Source organism: Balaenoptera ricei, chromosome 3, assembly GCF_028023285.1.
Source record: "Balaenoptera ricei isolate mBalRic1 chromosome 3, mBalRic1.hap2, whole genome shotgun sequence".
NCBI classification, from domain to species: Eukaryota; Metazoa; Chordata; class Mammalia; order Artiodactyla; family Balaenopteridae; genus Balaenoptera; species Balaenoptera ricei.
This window is the reverse complement of record NC_082641.1, coordinates 176031709-176046252: the sequence shown is the minus strand read 5'-3', so window position 1 is coordinate 176046252 and position 14544 is coordinate 176031709.

Here is a 14544-nt window from a genome sequence, read left to right as displayed (position 1 = left end):
GTCTCCTTTCATGATTGAGTCAGACGATTATAAGTACAGAGGAGAAAGTGGACAGGTGATGTGAAATCCAGGAACAGGGTCAACAGAGAGATCCACCCTGAAATGTCAGCTGCCAATTATTTCTATGACTTCACCTGTGTTCGTAGACATCCTTCCTATAGTTGATGCAGCAAGTGCTATCTACTACCCTCCCCTGTGTCCTCCAGAAAACTCCAAATAGGAAGGGCAAAGTGAGCAGGGAATCTCTATGAGGACTGACAGGAAAGTAACATGACTGTTTGGGGTGGCAGGGGGAAAACTGCCCAGATGCCCTGTGTCTGGACTCAGTCTACCCAGAATGACTGACTTCAACACTTTCTAACTCATGACCTGGTACCTGCTACATAAAATGCTGTGCTTCTTTCCTCTTATTATAATAATACTTATGTGTGCACTTATAATTTGGGAGAAATTATGCAGATGTAATCAAACAAGAAACATAAAAGACACACCTCAGAGCCTGACACTTAGGAAGCCTTCAATAACATAACATAACATAACATAACATAACATAACATAACATAACATAACATAACATAACATAACATAACATAACATAATATAACATAACATAACTTAGGGGGAAGTTTACAGAGACCCATTTACTGCTACAATGGGGGAGATGCCAGCCAGAGCCATAACCAGTGAGGGTGGAAGCAGATCTCTGAATGAGAGTTCTCACACCCCAACCAGAACAAAGAACGTAAGCTTCAAAAGGCTTTATTCCAAAACTGTTTGTATTCGTGCCCTCTCATCTTTCTATACCAAATATCACATCTGTCCTCTTGAGGAGGAAATCCCAACCAGAACCAAGAACATAAATGTCATAGGGCTCTAATATGAAATTTGTATACTGGTCCCCACCCCCCCATCTTTCTGTCCCAACTACCGTGTTTGTCTTGTTGAGGAAAAAATCATGCTCCCAACACTCCCTTCATCCATCACTTTCTCCCTCAGCACTTACTGGGCTGGGCTGCATCTCTGCTGGAGCATGACCAAGGAGCACAGATTCACTGCCCCTCTCCTGCCTGCTGTGTGATGAAGTCTCAGGGTGTGCCCTCAGGACTGGCAGGAAGACAGACTCAGGCTGGGACCTTCTGATGCAGCTTCCTACAAAGGATGGAGACACAGGTGGGGAGTCACAATGTTAGAACTGGCCAATTAATGAGCTGAAGACACTGGCCAATTATTTACAATGATATGACCTTAGGGCTCAATGTCCAAAGCTCATAATTAGCCAGATGGTCCACATTGTCCCAATCTCTGGAGACTTGCTAATATTAATGGAACAGGAAAAGGATAAAAGTGAATGTCCTGGGAAGGATCTAGGTCCCTCTTCTCCTCAAGAGGAAATTCACCTGTACTCTTGCTTCTTACTTCTAACTTGCAGGATTCTAACATAAAACTCAGACATTTTTTTTTCTCAATTTAACCACTCAATGTGTGGTTTTGATATCTACAAATCCATTGTATCAATCATGAAATCTATGCAGCACTAGGTCTATACCAAGGATGTGATACTTTCCATTTTCACAGGTAATATTTGTCTCTAAGGATAACTTATTTTCATTTCCTTACCCTTGCTCAGCTGGCATTAGATATGGTAGAGATTACTGGGTTGGACTTTTTTCTTTCCTTTTTTTTGTGTGTGTGTGCTAATTTGAATGAATCTTCATGTCTAAGTTTTTTCTCTAAATGAATTACATTGGCATATTAGAAAACTATTGACTTTTACTAATTCTTTAATACCTGATACTTTAATTAAATATTTCAGTGGGCCTCCCAGAAGGTTGCAGTCAAGATCAGCTAGGGCTGCAGGCATCTCAAAACTGGATCAGCAGATGTCCACTTTCAAGCACACTCACGAGGCTGTTGGTAGGATTCACCTGTTCACAGAATATTGTCCAGAGAATTCTTTCAGTTCCTTGACACATGGCCTCCTGGTTGGGCAGTTGGTGTTTATCAATATGAGCCATCAAGAATGCAAGAGAGAGGCAGCAAGAAGAAAGCCAGATATTTTTTACTCTATTCTCAGCAGGGACTTCCCAACCTTTCTTCCACATTCTCATTGTTGGAAGTGGGTCTCTATGTACATCTCACCCTCAATGGCAGTAAGATACACAAAGTAATGAAAACCAGGAGTTGGGATCAGTGAGAGTATCTCAGATACTGCCCACCACACAGGGCTCATCTTCTATAAAGTCTATGTGCTCCAAGCAATTCAAGACTCAGGCCCTGTTCATCTACTTTTCAGCATATCCCCAAATTAGTCACACCACCATGATCTCAACAAAAATTCCCTGGACACAAACTAGCATATGGGTAGAACTTTCTCTCCATTGGGTACTGCATTTGGTACGACAGACCCCGCTCTACTGCTTCAGGTCATGCAGTCTCAAGTATACCCCCTTGTTTCTGATGCACGAGGAGAGCCCCTCCAACACCAGGCCAATCTACAGCTATTCCATGGTCAAACGTAGCAAATGTTCCCAGTGAACATGATTTCTTCTAAGTAGAGATGAATCAACTCACTCCAGAATATATATTTTCGTTAGATTTCATTGTGGTCTTAGATCTTGAAGACTTTAATAAATAAAATGTGGTTGGGCTCACCTGTTTTTTTCTACAGTATAAAGTGGGATGTAGGTGGAAAGTGGAGTGATGTAACCTTCTAAATCCTGTCCATGCAGCCTTCCTGACTCAGAGACCTCTTTCTGAGGAAGGCAGAGATTGGTTTGTCATTGATATGAAGAAAACTTTATACCAAAATCAAATTGGATATGGAGAGAAGGATGTTATTTACCTTGTGGGGATAAGTGACAGGGGGTATTTTTAGGGTAGAGCACATGGTGGATAGGTACATGTGGATATGAGAGGGAGAGACTATGTGTTGACATATTTAAAATAATTTGTCCACGGCAAAAATGTATTACTAAACTGCAGTTATTTCATAGAGAGTGAAATGAATAAGTTACTAGAGTCAACGACAAAGTTGAATTTATAGGAATTGGGATATTAAAACAAAAGGTACTTAGGTTGCTTCCATGTCCTGGCTATTGTAAATAGAGCTGCAATGAACATTTTGGTACATGACTCTTTTTGAATTATGGTTTTCTCAGGGTATATGCCCAGTAGTGGTATTGCTGGGTCATATGGTAGTTCTATTTTTAGTTTTTTAAGGAACCTCCATACTGTTCCCCATAGTGACTGTATCAATTTACATACCCACTAACAGCGCAAGAGGGTTCCCTTTTCTCCACACCCTCTCCAGCATTTATTGTTTGTAGATTTTTTGATGATGGCCATTCTGATCAGTGTGAGATGATATCGCATTGTAGTTTTGATTTGCATTTCTCTAATGTTGAGCATTCTTTCATGTGTTTGTTGGCAATCTGTATATCTTCTTTGGAGAATTGTCTATTTAGGTCTTCTGCCCATTTTTGGATTGGGTTGTTTGTTTTTTTGATATTGAGCTACATGAGCTGCTTGTAAATTTTGGAGATTAATATTTTGTAAGTTGCTTCATTTGCAAGTATTTTCTCCCATTCTGAGGGTTGTCTTTTCATCTTGTTTATGGTTTCCTTTGCTGTGCAAAAGTTTTAAGTTTCATTAGATCCCATTTGTTTATTTTTGTTTTTATTTCCATTACTCTAGAAGGTGGGTCAAAAAGGATCTTGCTGCAATTTATGTCAAATAGTGTTCTGCCTATGTTTTCCTCTAAGAGTTTGATAGTGTCTGGCCTTACATTTACGTCTTTAATCCATTTTGAGTTTATTTTTGTGTATGGTGTTAGGGAGTGTTCTAATTTCATTCTTTTACGTGCAGCTGCCCAGTTTTCCCAGCACCACTTATTGAAGAGGCTGCCTTTTTTCCACTGTATATTCTGGCCTCCTTTTTCATAGATTAGGTGACCATAGGTGTGTGGGTTTATCTCTGGACTTTCTATCTGTTCCATTACCTATATTTTTGTTTTTGTGCCAGTACCATACTGTCTTGATTACTGTAGCTTTGTAGTATAGTCTGAAGTCAGGGAGCCTGATTCCTCCAGCTCCGTTTTTCTGTCTCAGATTGCTTTGGCAATTCAGGGTCTTTTGTGTTTCCATACAAATTGTGAAATTTTTTGGTTCTAATTCAGTGAAAAATACCATTGATAATTTGATAGGGATTGCATTGAATCTTTAGATTGCTTTGGGTAGTATAGTCACTTTCACAATATTGATTCTTCCAATCCAAGAACATGGTATATCTCTCCATCTGTTTGTGTCCTCTTTTATTTCTTTCATCAGTATCTTATTGTTTTCTGCGTACAAGTCTTTTGCCTCCTTAGTTAGGCTTATTCCTAGGTATTTTATTCTTTTTCTAGTGATGGTAAATGGGATTGTTTCCTTAATTTCTCTTTCTGATCTTTTGTTGTTAGTGTATAGGTCTGCAAGAGATTTCTGTGTATTAACTTTGTATCCTGCAACTTTACCAAATTCATTGATTAGCTCTGGTAGTTTTCTGGTAGAATCTTTAGGATCTTCTATGTATAGAATCATGTCATCTGCAAACAGTGACAGTTTTACTTCTTCTATTCCAAGTTGGATTCCTTCTATTTCTTTTTATTCTCTGATTTCCATGGCTAGAACTTCCAAAACTATGGTGAATAATAGTGGTGAGAGTGTGCACCCTTGTCTTGTTCCTGATCTTAGAGGAAATGCTTTCAATTTTTCACCATTGAGAATGATGTTTTCTGTGGGTTTGTCATATATAGCCTTTATTATGTTGAGGTAGTTCCCTCTATGCCCACTTTCTGGAGAGTTTTTAATCATAAATCGGTGATGAATTTTGTCAAAAGCTTTTTCTGCATCTATTGAGATAATCATATGGTTTTTATTCTTCAGTTTGTTAATATGGTGTATCACATTGATTGATTTGCCTATATTGAAGAATCCTTGCATCCCTGGTATAAATCCCACTTGATGATGGTGTATGATCCTTTTAATGTGCTGTTGGATTCTGTTTACTAGTATTTTGTTGAGGATTTTTGCATCTATGTTAATCACTGATATTGGCCTGTAGTTCTCTTTTTGGTGATATCTCTGTCTGATTTTGGTGTCAGGGTGATGGTGGCCTCATAGAAGGGCTTGGGAGTTTTCCTTCCTCTGCAATTTTTGGGAAGAGTTTGAGAAGGATAGGTGTTAGCTCTTCTCTAAATGTTTGATAGAATTCACCTCTGAGGCCACCTGGTCCTGGATTTTTGTTTGTTGGAAGATTTTTAATCACAGTTTCAATTTCATTACTTGTGACTGGTCTGTTCATATTTTCTATTTCTTCCTGGTTCAGTCTTGGGAGACTGTGTCTTTTTAAGAATTTGTTCATTTCTTCCAATTTGTCCATTTTATTGGCATACATTTGCTTGTAGTAGTCTCTTATGATCCTTTGTATTTCTGTGGTGTCAGTTGTAACTTCTCCTTTTTCATTTCTAATTTTACTGATTTGAGTCCTCTCCCTTTTTTCTTGATGAATCTAGCTAAAGTTTTATCAATTTTGTTTATCTTTCCAAAGAACCAGCATTTAGTTTCATTAATCTTTGCTACTGTGTTCTTTGTCTCTGTTTCATTTATTTCTGCTGTGATCTTTATGACTTTTTTCCTTCTATTAACTTTGGGTTTTGTTTGTTCTTCTTTCTCTGGTTGCTTTAGGTGTAATGTTAGGTTATTTGAGATTTTTCTTGTTTCTTGAGGTAAGATTGTATTGCTATAAAGTTCCCTCTTAGAACTGCTTTTGTTGCATTCCATAGGTTTTGAGTGGTTGTGTTTTCATTGCCATTTGTTTCTAGGTTTTTTGTTTTTTGTTTTTTTTCTTCAGTGATCCATTGGTTGTTTAGTACCATATTGTTTACCCTCCATGTGTTTGTGTCTTTTTACAGTATTTTTTTCTTGTAATCAATTTCTAATCTCATAGTGTTGTGGTCAGAAAAGACGCTTGATGTGATTTGAATTTTCTTAAATTTACTGAGGCTTGATTTGTGACCCAAGATGTGGTCTATCCTGGAGAATGTTCCATGTGCACTTGAGAAGAAAGTGTATTCTGCCACTTTCCAATGGAATGTCCTATAAATATCAAGTAATTCTATCTAGTCTAATGTGTCATTTAGGGCTTGTGTTTCCTTATTAATTTTCTGTCTGGATGATCTGTCCATTGTTGTAAGTGGGGTTTTAAAGTCTCCCACTATTATTGTGTTCTTGTTGATTTCCCCTTTTATGGCTGTTAGCATTTGCTTTATGTATTGACATGCTTCTATTTTGTGTTCATAAATATTTAAAATTGTTGTATCTTCTTGGATTGATCTCTTGATCATTATGTTGTGTCCTTTCTTGTCTCTTGTATCAGTCTTTATTTTAAAGCCTATTTTGTCAGATATGAGTTTTGCTACTCTAGCTTTATTTTGATTTCCATTTGCATGGAATATATTTTTCCTTCCCATGACATCCAGTCTGTATATGTCCCTAGGTCTGAAGTGGGTCTCTTGTAGACAGCATATGTAAGGGCCTTGTTTTTGTATCCATTCAGCCAGTCTATGTCTTTTGGATGGCACATTTAATCCATTTATATTTAAGGTAATTATTGATATGTATGTTCCTGTTGCCATCTTCTTAAATGTTTTGGGTCTGTTTTTGTAGGTCTTTTTTCTTCCTTTCCTCTTCTATTCTCTTCTCTTGTGTTTCTTGCCTAGAGAATTTACTTTGCCAATTGTTGTAAAGCTGGTTTGGTGGTGCTGAATTCTCTTAGCTTTTGCTTGTCTGTAAATCTTTTGATTTCTCTGTCGAATCTGAATAAGAACCTTGCTGGGTAGAGTATTCTTGGTTATAGATTTTTCCCTTTCATCACTTCAAATATATCCAGCCACTCCCTTCTGACCTGCAGCATTTTTGCTGAAAAGTCAGCTGATAACTTTATGGGGATTCCCTTGTATGTTTTTTGTTGTCTTTCCCTTGCTGCTTTTAATATTTTTTCTTTGTATTTAATTTTTGCTAGTTTGATTAATATGTGTCTCAGTGCATAGAGAATGGACTTGAGGACACAGAGAATGGGAAAGGTAAGCTGGGATGAAATGAGAGAGTGGAATGGACATATATACACTATCAAATGTAAAATAGAGAGCTAGTGAGAAGCAGCTGCATGGCACAGGGAGATCAGCTTGGTGCTTTGTGACCACCTAGAGGGGTGGGATAGGGAGGGTGGGAGGGAGAAGCAAGAAGGAGGAGATATGGGGATATATATATATATATATATATATATATATATGTATAGCTGATTCACTTTGTTATAAAGCAGAAACTAACAGACCATTGTAAAGCAATTATACTCCAATAAAGATGTTAAAAAATCAATATGTGCCTCAGTGTGTTTCCTCTTGGGTTTATCTTGTATGGGACTCTCTGCGCTTCCTGGTCTTGGGTGACTATTTTCTTTCCCACGTTAGGGAAATTTTTGCCTATGATCTCTTCAAATATTTTCTCAGACCCTTTCTCTTTTTCTTCTTGTTCTGTGACCCCTATAATTCGAATGTCGCTGTGTTTAATGTTGCTCCAGATGTCTCTGAGACTGTCTTCATTTCTTTTCATTCTTTTTTCTTTATTCTGCTCCTTGGCAGTTATTTCCACCATTCTGTCTTCCAGTTCACGTATCTTTTCTTCTGCCTCAATTATTCTGCTATTGATTCCTTCTAGTGTATTTTTCATTTCAGTTATTGTCTTATTCATCTCTTTTTGTTTGTTATTTATTTCTTCTAGGTCTTTTTAAAACTTTTCTTGTATCTTCTCGTTCTGTGCCTCCATTCTATTTTTGAGATCTTGGGTCATCTTTCCTGTCATTACTCTGAATTCTTTTTCAGATAGATTGCTTATCTCCTCTTCATTTAGTTGTTCTTATAGTATTTTATCTTGCTCCTTCATCTGCAACGTATTTTTTTGTCATCTCTTTTTGTCAAAGTTACTGTGTTTTTTGGTCTCCTTTCTGCATGCTGTAGGATTGCAGTTCTTCTTGCTTCTGGTGTCTGCCCCTTGTGGGTGAGGTTGGTCCAGAGGCTTCTGCCATTATCCCCTTGATAGGACATTTGGTTGGTGTTGTGATCAGAGCCTGCCCTAGATACTGAGCAAGGCCTCCCCTTTGCTACGTGGTTTTCACTGCCCTGTCAGGCTCAGGGTCTGCTCCCTAGTTGTTGGAGTAGAGACCCCCAGATCTATTTCTTAGCTGTGTTTCTGATCTGCAGTGTGAGGTAGCCAGGATTGGAGCACTCCCATTGGGAGGGAAGACACTTAGTTTTCCTCCTTTGGAGATGTTCACCTGTGAATGTGCTCTGTTGTGTCCCCTTTCACCTGTTGTGTGGGCTCACAAAATATACTGTTGTTGGCACTGTTCTCAGTCCCACCTTAACTGTGGGTATGCTGGCAATTTGTCCTGGTGACTCTCAGGCATTTTTTTCACCTGGCCACTGGTGCAGATCCACTGAGGTCAGGTCCCAGGACTGCAGTAGTTGTGCACCTGGACCCACTGTGGGAGCTATGGTGGCAGCTCAGACTCTGGCCTGGCCCAACTCCCATGTATATGTGCCCACAAATCCCACAGCTGCTAAAGCCAGACCCATCCCAGCTGCAACAGCATGTGTTGTCCTTTTGGATGTTTTGCAGGTGCTGAATTAAGGAAGCCATCAGCAGAGGTGTAACTCTGCAGTTCACACAGCCACGAGGAGAGATTCACCTCTTCTTCCTTAGTCACATAGCCCCTGGCTCTCAGCTGTGGTTTCAGCCCCTCCTCTGGGCAAATTTCCTAGTTGGGGGAGCTTTCTGCAACCTCCCAAGACTGCAGGGCAGGTTGCAACACCCACTGGTGGATTTCCTAGTAGCGAGAATTTCTGCATGCTCCCAGAATGGCGGGGCAGATCCTGGCACCTGCTCACAGATTTCCTAGTTGGGGGAGTTATCTGCACCTCCCAGGACAGTGGGGGCAGGTCCTGGCACCCACCGGCAGATTTCTCAGTAGCAAGAGCTATCTGCGCCCTCCCGGGACAGTGGGGAATGTCCCAGTACCCACTGGCAGATTTTCTAGTAGTGAGAGGTTTCTGAGCATTCCCAGGACAATGGGAGCAAGTCCTGGCACCTGCTGATGGATTTCCTAGTGGGATGAGTTATCCACGCCCTCCAGGGACAGCAGGGGGTTTCAGCACGCACTGACAGATGTCCTGGTTGTGGAAGCTATCCGCACCCTCCTGGGACAGCAGGGCAGGTACCGGCACTCACTGGCAGATTTCCTAGTAGCAAGAGCAGGGGCGGGTCCTGGGGTCTGCTGGCAGAATTGTTAGTGGCTGGATCTGCATGTGCCCTTCCGAGTCAGTGGGGACAGGTCCTGTGACCCGCTGGCATAATTTCAAGTTTTGGGAGCTGTCTGCTTCCTTCCAGGTCAGCAGGGGCAGGGTCTGGCATCTGCCTGAGGGTCTGGAAGAGGTGGCCAGTGCCTGCCTCAAGAGTCCAAGATGGCAGCCGTGACTTGTACCCGCCCCTAGAGCTCCTCTAGGTGGTGTCCTGTTGCCTGGGAGCTCTCACAGAGATAGAAGTTCTTATGGTTGTCCCACCCCTTTCCTTGTGCACCTCCTAATAGTGGTGTCTTGCATCTCTGGCAGGCCCAGGCTTCTTCCTACTACACACTCAGTTGTCACAGCCTGACCTCTTCAGGCTGTTTCTGTACCTAAGCCTGGTCCTCTCCCTGGGACTGAGCTTCAGAGTCTGAGCTGCAGCACCCAACCTCACCCTCACTGACAGAGGAGTCTCTCAGGATGGGGAACACAGGATGGCTGTGCCAACCCCCTGTGCAGGTTATTCTTTGTTTTGGCTTCCACAAATTGGTTGTTGTTCTCGCCTTTTAGACTCCAAAACTCCCCTTCTGTCCAGTCTAATTTCTCCACTGGTGAGGAGCCTTCCCAAGGTGCAGGAAATTTTTCTCCTTCACAGCTCCCTCCCCAGGGCACAGGCCCCATGCTGATTCTTTCTTTTTCTTATTCCCTTTGTCCTACCTGGTTACGTGGACGTTTTCTTGTCTTTTCGGACATCTGAGGTCTTCTGTCGGTGCTCAGTAGCTGTTCTGTGTGAATCATTGCACTTGTAGATGTATTTTCAATGTTTCTGTGGAGGGCAGTGAACTCTGCTTCATACTCCTCCGCCATCTTGGTCGCATCTCTATCCATTCATTATTGATGGACACATTGGTTGTTTTTATCTTTTGGCTGTTGTGATTAATGCTGCTATGAATATTGGTGTGCAAGAATTTGTCTGAATTCCTGCTTTCAATTCTTTGGGGCATATACCTAGGCAGAATTGATGAATCTTGAAAGTCTACCTTTAAAAGCATGCCAAATGATCAGACATTTGAGTAAACACTGTCCCAGGACATCGAAGAACAAATCCTGGAAAGTCCCAGTGACCCCTATTCTTCACTTTAGTAGTCTTGAAGAGGTAAAGCATTAGGATGTCAGATCAGTGGATCTGGAAATTTTTGATAGGCGTTTTGCACCTTGGTGTGTCATAAGTTAATTGCTCAAATCTTTACTGAATGATTTAGGCCAGGTATTGGTTGATCATGCACCCTGCAATCGTCTCCCTCACCCTGTCTTTAAAAACCTTTCCCTGAAGGCCAGCAGGGAGGTCTGGGTCTTTTGAGCATTAGCTGCCTATACTGTGTGCTTGGTCTTGAAGTAAACGCTGCACTCTCTTTCACCACCACTTGAGGTCAGTAGATTGGCTTTACTGAATGCAGGAAAGAGGACCCAAGTTTTGTTCAGTAGCAGGATGGCCACCCTGAACATCCCTCCCTCCAGCATGCAGAACCTTTTGGAAATATAAATTGGTGTCAGGCAGGGGCTAAGTTGGACAGTGTATGAGACAGATGGACCATGTGTTTCCTGTCTCTCCCCCAGAGTTTGATCTCTTAGGACTGGGCAGAGAGAAGAGAGAATTGAATATCTTGAATTGTGGAGATTGTATCTTTCTCTGAGTCAATGCCCTCAAAATGGCAGGACCTTCAATTGGGATAATTGATGCCTGTTGGGACAAGAATAAAGCCAAGGCCTGTGGTCTTGGAGACAATTGCAGAGACACTGGCAGGGATGAAATGCAAATTCAGATGAGACACAGGTGAGGCCATAATGCTCAGAAACATGGAATGCCATCTGTTTCATGGATAGAAAATAAGGACAGTGTAATTGGGTGACTGCCTTGCAGAAGAGGTGAACAGTTTACCAACTTATTTCTTTCTCTCTGTCTCATTTTACATCTTACCAATTTAAGAGCTTTGCAGGAACACTGCGATTCTCCATGTAGCTCCCTCGGTAAAACCATATAAATTCAAATTGTGGCAGCTTTAAAATATGGCTCCCAAATTCTTTGATATTCCTCTCATGAGACTGGAGCCCATGTCCCCTGTCTTGACTCAATCAACTCGTAATGCTAAGTATGAGTTGTAGTTGAAACTACTTACTATCTCTGAAAACTTTAAGTTATCCAGCCTACTGAAATGTCAGTTTCCTAGTTTTAAAATGGGGCCAATAATAATTACAATTTTCCATAACTTTTTAAAAATCAAGAATCAAATATCCCAGCTATTTATTTTCACATGCTACCACATTGAATGGCACAGGTATAGATCCCCTTTTTTTTTTTTATCTCTGTCAACTCTATACAACTTAATTTTGATTTCATGCAAGCCGTTTCTCCAGGGACTAGGGGTGGGGAAAATGGGGGGGGCTATTAGTAAAAGGGTACAAACTTCCAGTTAGAACATGAATAAATTCTGGAGATCTAACTACAGTCAGCATGGTGACTATAGTTAACAATACTACATTATACACATGAAAGTTGCTAAGAGAGTAGATCTTAAATGTTCTCACCACATATTAAAAAAAGTTAATTATGTGAGGTGATGGAGGTGTTAACTAACCCTATTGTGGTAATCATTTTTGAGATATATGCATGTAGTAAATCATCACATTGTACACCTTAAACTTACACAATAAGTCAATTATATCTTGACCAAGCCAGAAAAAATAATTTTTAAACTGATTATAACTCAGGTAAAAGGAGGAATTGTCATAGTATTTTTTATTCTGGCAAGAGCAATGTCTCCAAAATACAAATCTGACCAAATCACTCCACCACCACGTGGATCAACAAGTCACATCACTGGCTTCCAGTGGCTCTTGAGAGGGAAGTCAATTTAGTTACCATGGCCCATAGGGTCCCACATGAAATTCAGGCTCTTCACTCAGAACAGAATGCTTTTTCATTTTTCTGGAATGCGTTTTCATTCTTTCCACCACTAACTCCACTCATACTCATCATTTACTTCTATACTGTGCCTGACTCTCCCATCACCCACTTCCTAGTCACCTGCAGTTTTCCTTTCTTGCACGTATTGCAGTTGAAATATTATAGTACTTTAAGGATTTCTTAAATTCATATATTCCCCCTCCATCATCCCAAATATAAACTTCATGTAGCCAGAGACATCTCTTTTTGTTCACCATCATATTCCCGTGATCTTGCAAATTAGGTGCTCAATAAATATTCACTACTAATAAATGAAATGAGGCTTAAAGCTGTCAAATAAAATACAAAAGAAAATAATTGATAACTAATATCATGAGTAGAGCTGTAAAATATGATATAAAATATTAAATACATTTGTCTGTATTGTCAAAGTAAAAATTGCACCAGAAAAAGTAAAATAGCAAAGAAGATTTTCTTTAAGACTACTGCAGGGCTTCCCAGGTGGCACAGTGGTTGAGAATCCGCCTGCCAATGGAGGGGACACGGGTTCGAGCCCTGGTCTGGGAAGATCCCACATGCCACGGAGCAACTAAGCCCGTGCGCCACAACTACTGAGCCTGTGCTTTAGAGCCCATGAGCCACAACTACTGGAGCCCATGTGCCACAATTACTGAAGCCCGCGCGCCTAGAGCCCATGCTCCACAACAAGAGAAGCCACCGCAATGAGAAGCCCACGCACCGCAGCTAGAGAAAGCCCACGCAGCAACGAAGACCCAACACAGCCAAAAATAAATAAATAAATAAAATTAAAAAAAAAAAAAAGACTACTGCAAAAGAGGAGAGAGCCTGAACTGAACTCTGCTGGAATATAAGGCAGGAGGGGTTTTGGTGCTGAGTGAACTAGTGCAAAAGTACTGGAGGATGTTGGTGGGGAAAGTTGATCAATGGGATGTGTCAAGCACATGGAGTTATTCCTCAATTTGCAAATGTTTTTCTCTATCATTAAGCAATCTGTATTTGCTAATTGATGCCCATAGAAGTTAGGCTCTTACCCTCCTACAGACACTGGGAAATAGGGGTGCTATCTTCTTTTATGTTTACATTTTAAAAAGATGGGTCCCAAGTCATTGAGAGAGGCATTTCTTTGGTTGTAAAACTGGCAAGAGGATGGGAGAAAATGTACATATATGTCAAAAGGCAGAGAAAAAATTTACAGCTGCAAGTTTTCTAAATTAAATGTTCTAAGAAAAGAGAAGTCAGGGGTCTAAGATCAGGAAGAAACCTGTCTAAAATTTACTCAAGCTGAGGGGAACATTGAGGCAGTCTTGGTCGGTATATTAAAGAACAATACACCATGGGCCACCAATGCTTATTGCAGGAATTTAAATATGCTTCAACTTTAGGAGGTGTATTTACATGAATTTATTGCATAAATATATCAAAATAAAAGATGGCAAGTTTGATAGGAACCAAAATGTATTTGTTAATTTTTTTTTTTTTTTTTTGCAAAACACGTTTTTTTAAACATCTTTATTGGAGCATAATTGCTTTACAATGTTGTGTTAGTTGCTGCTGTATAACAAAATGAATCAGCTATATGTATACATATATCCCCATATCTCCTCCCTCTTGCGTCTCCCTCCCACCCTCCCTAATCCACCCCTCTAGGTGGACACAAAGCACCGAGTTGATCTCCCTGTGCTATGCGGCTGCTTCCCACTAGCTATCTATTTTACATTTGGTAGTGTATATATGTCCATGCCAGTCTCTCATTTCGTCCCAGCTTACCCTTCCCCCTCCAGTTATTGTTGCAAATGGTAATGTGTATATGTATGTGTATGTGTGTGGGGGGGATGTGCAGGCTCTCAAGCTAGAAAAATAAAGATATATCTTTAAAATAATAAACAATCTTGATTTTTAAATGAGAGGTAATGTTCAATTGAACGTGGAAGCATTAAGAAATGGCAATTAATAAACATCATATAGCAAATATTACTGCTATAAAGCACAGTATTTAATATTGTTTTGATAATTCAAACAAATGCATGAGATGAAAAAGAAAGGGGGCATAAGCATTAAAGTCAAAAAACAAATGTATTATCATTTGTAGATCAGATTTTGGAAGCAGAGAGCTCTCAAATCTCTGAAGATCTAGGCTTGTGACGGTCTTTCATCATCCATTCCAACATATCCCCTAGGGCAG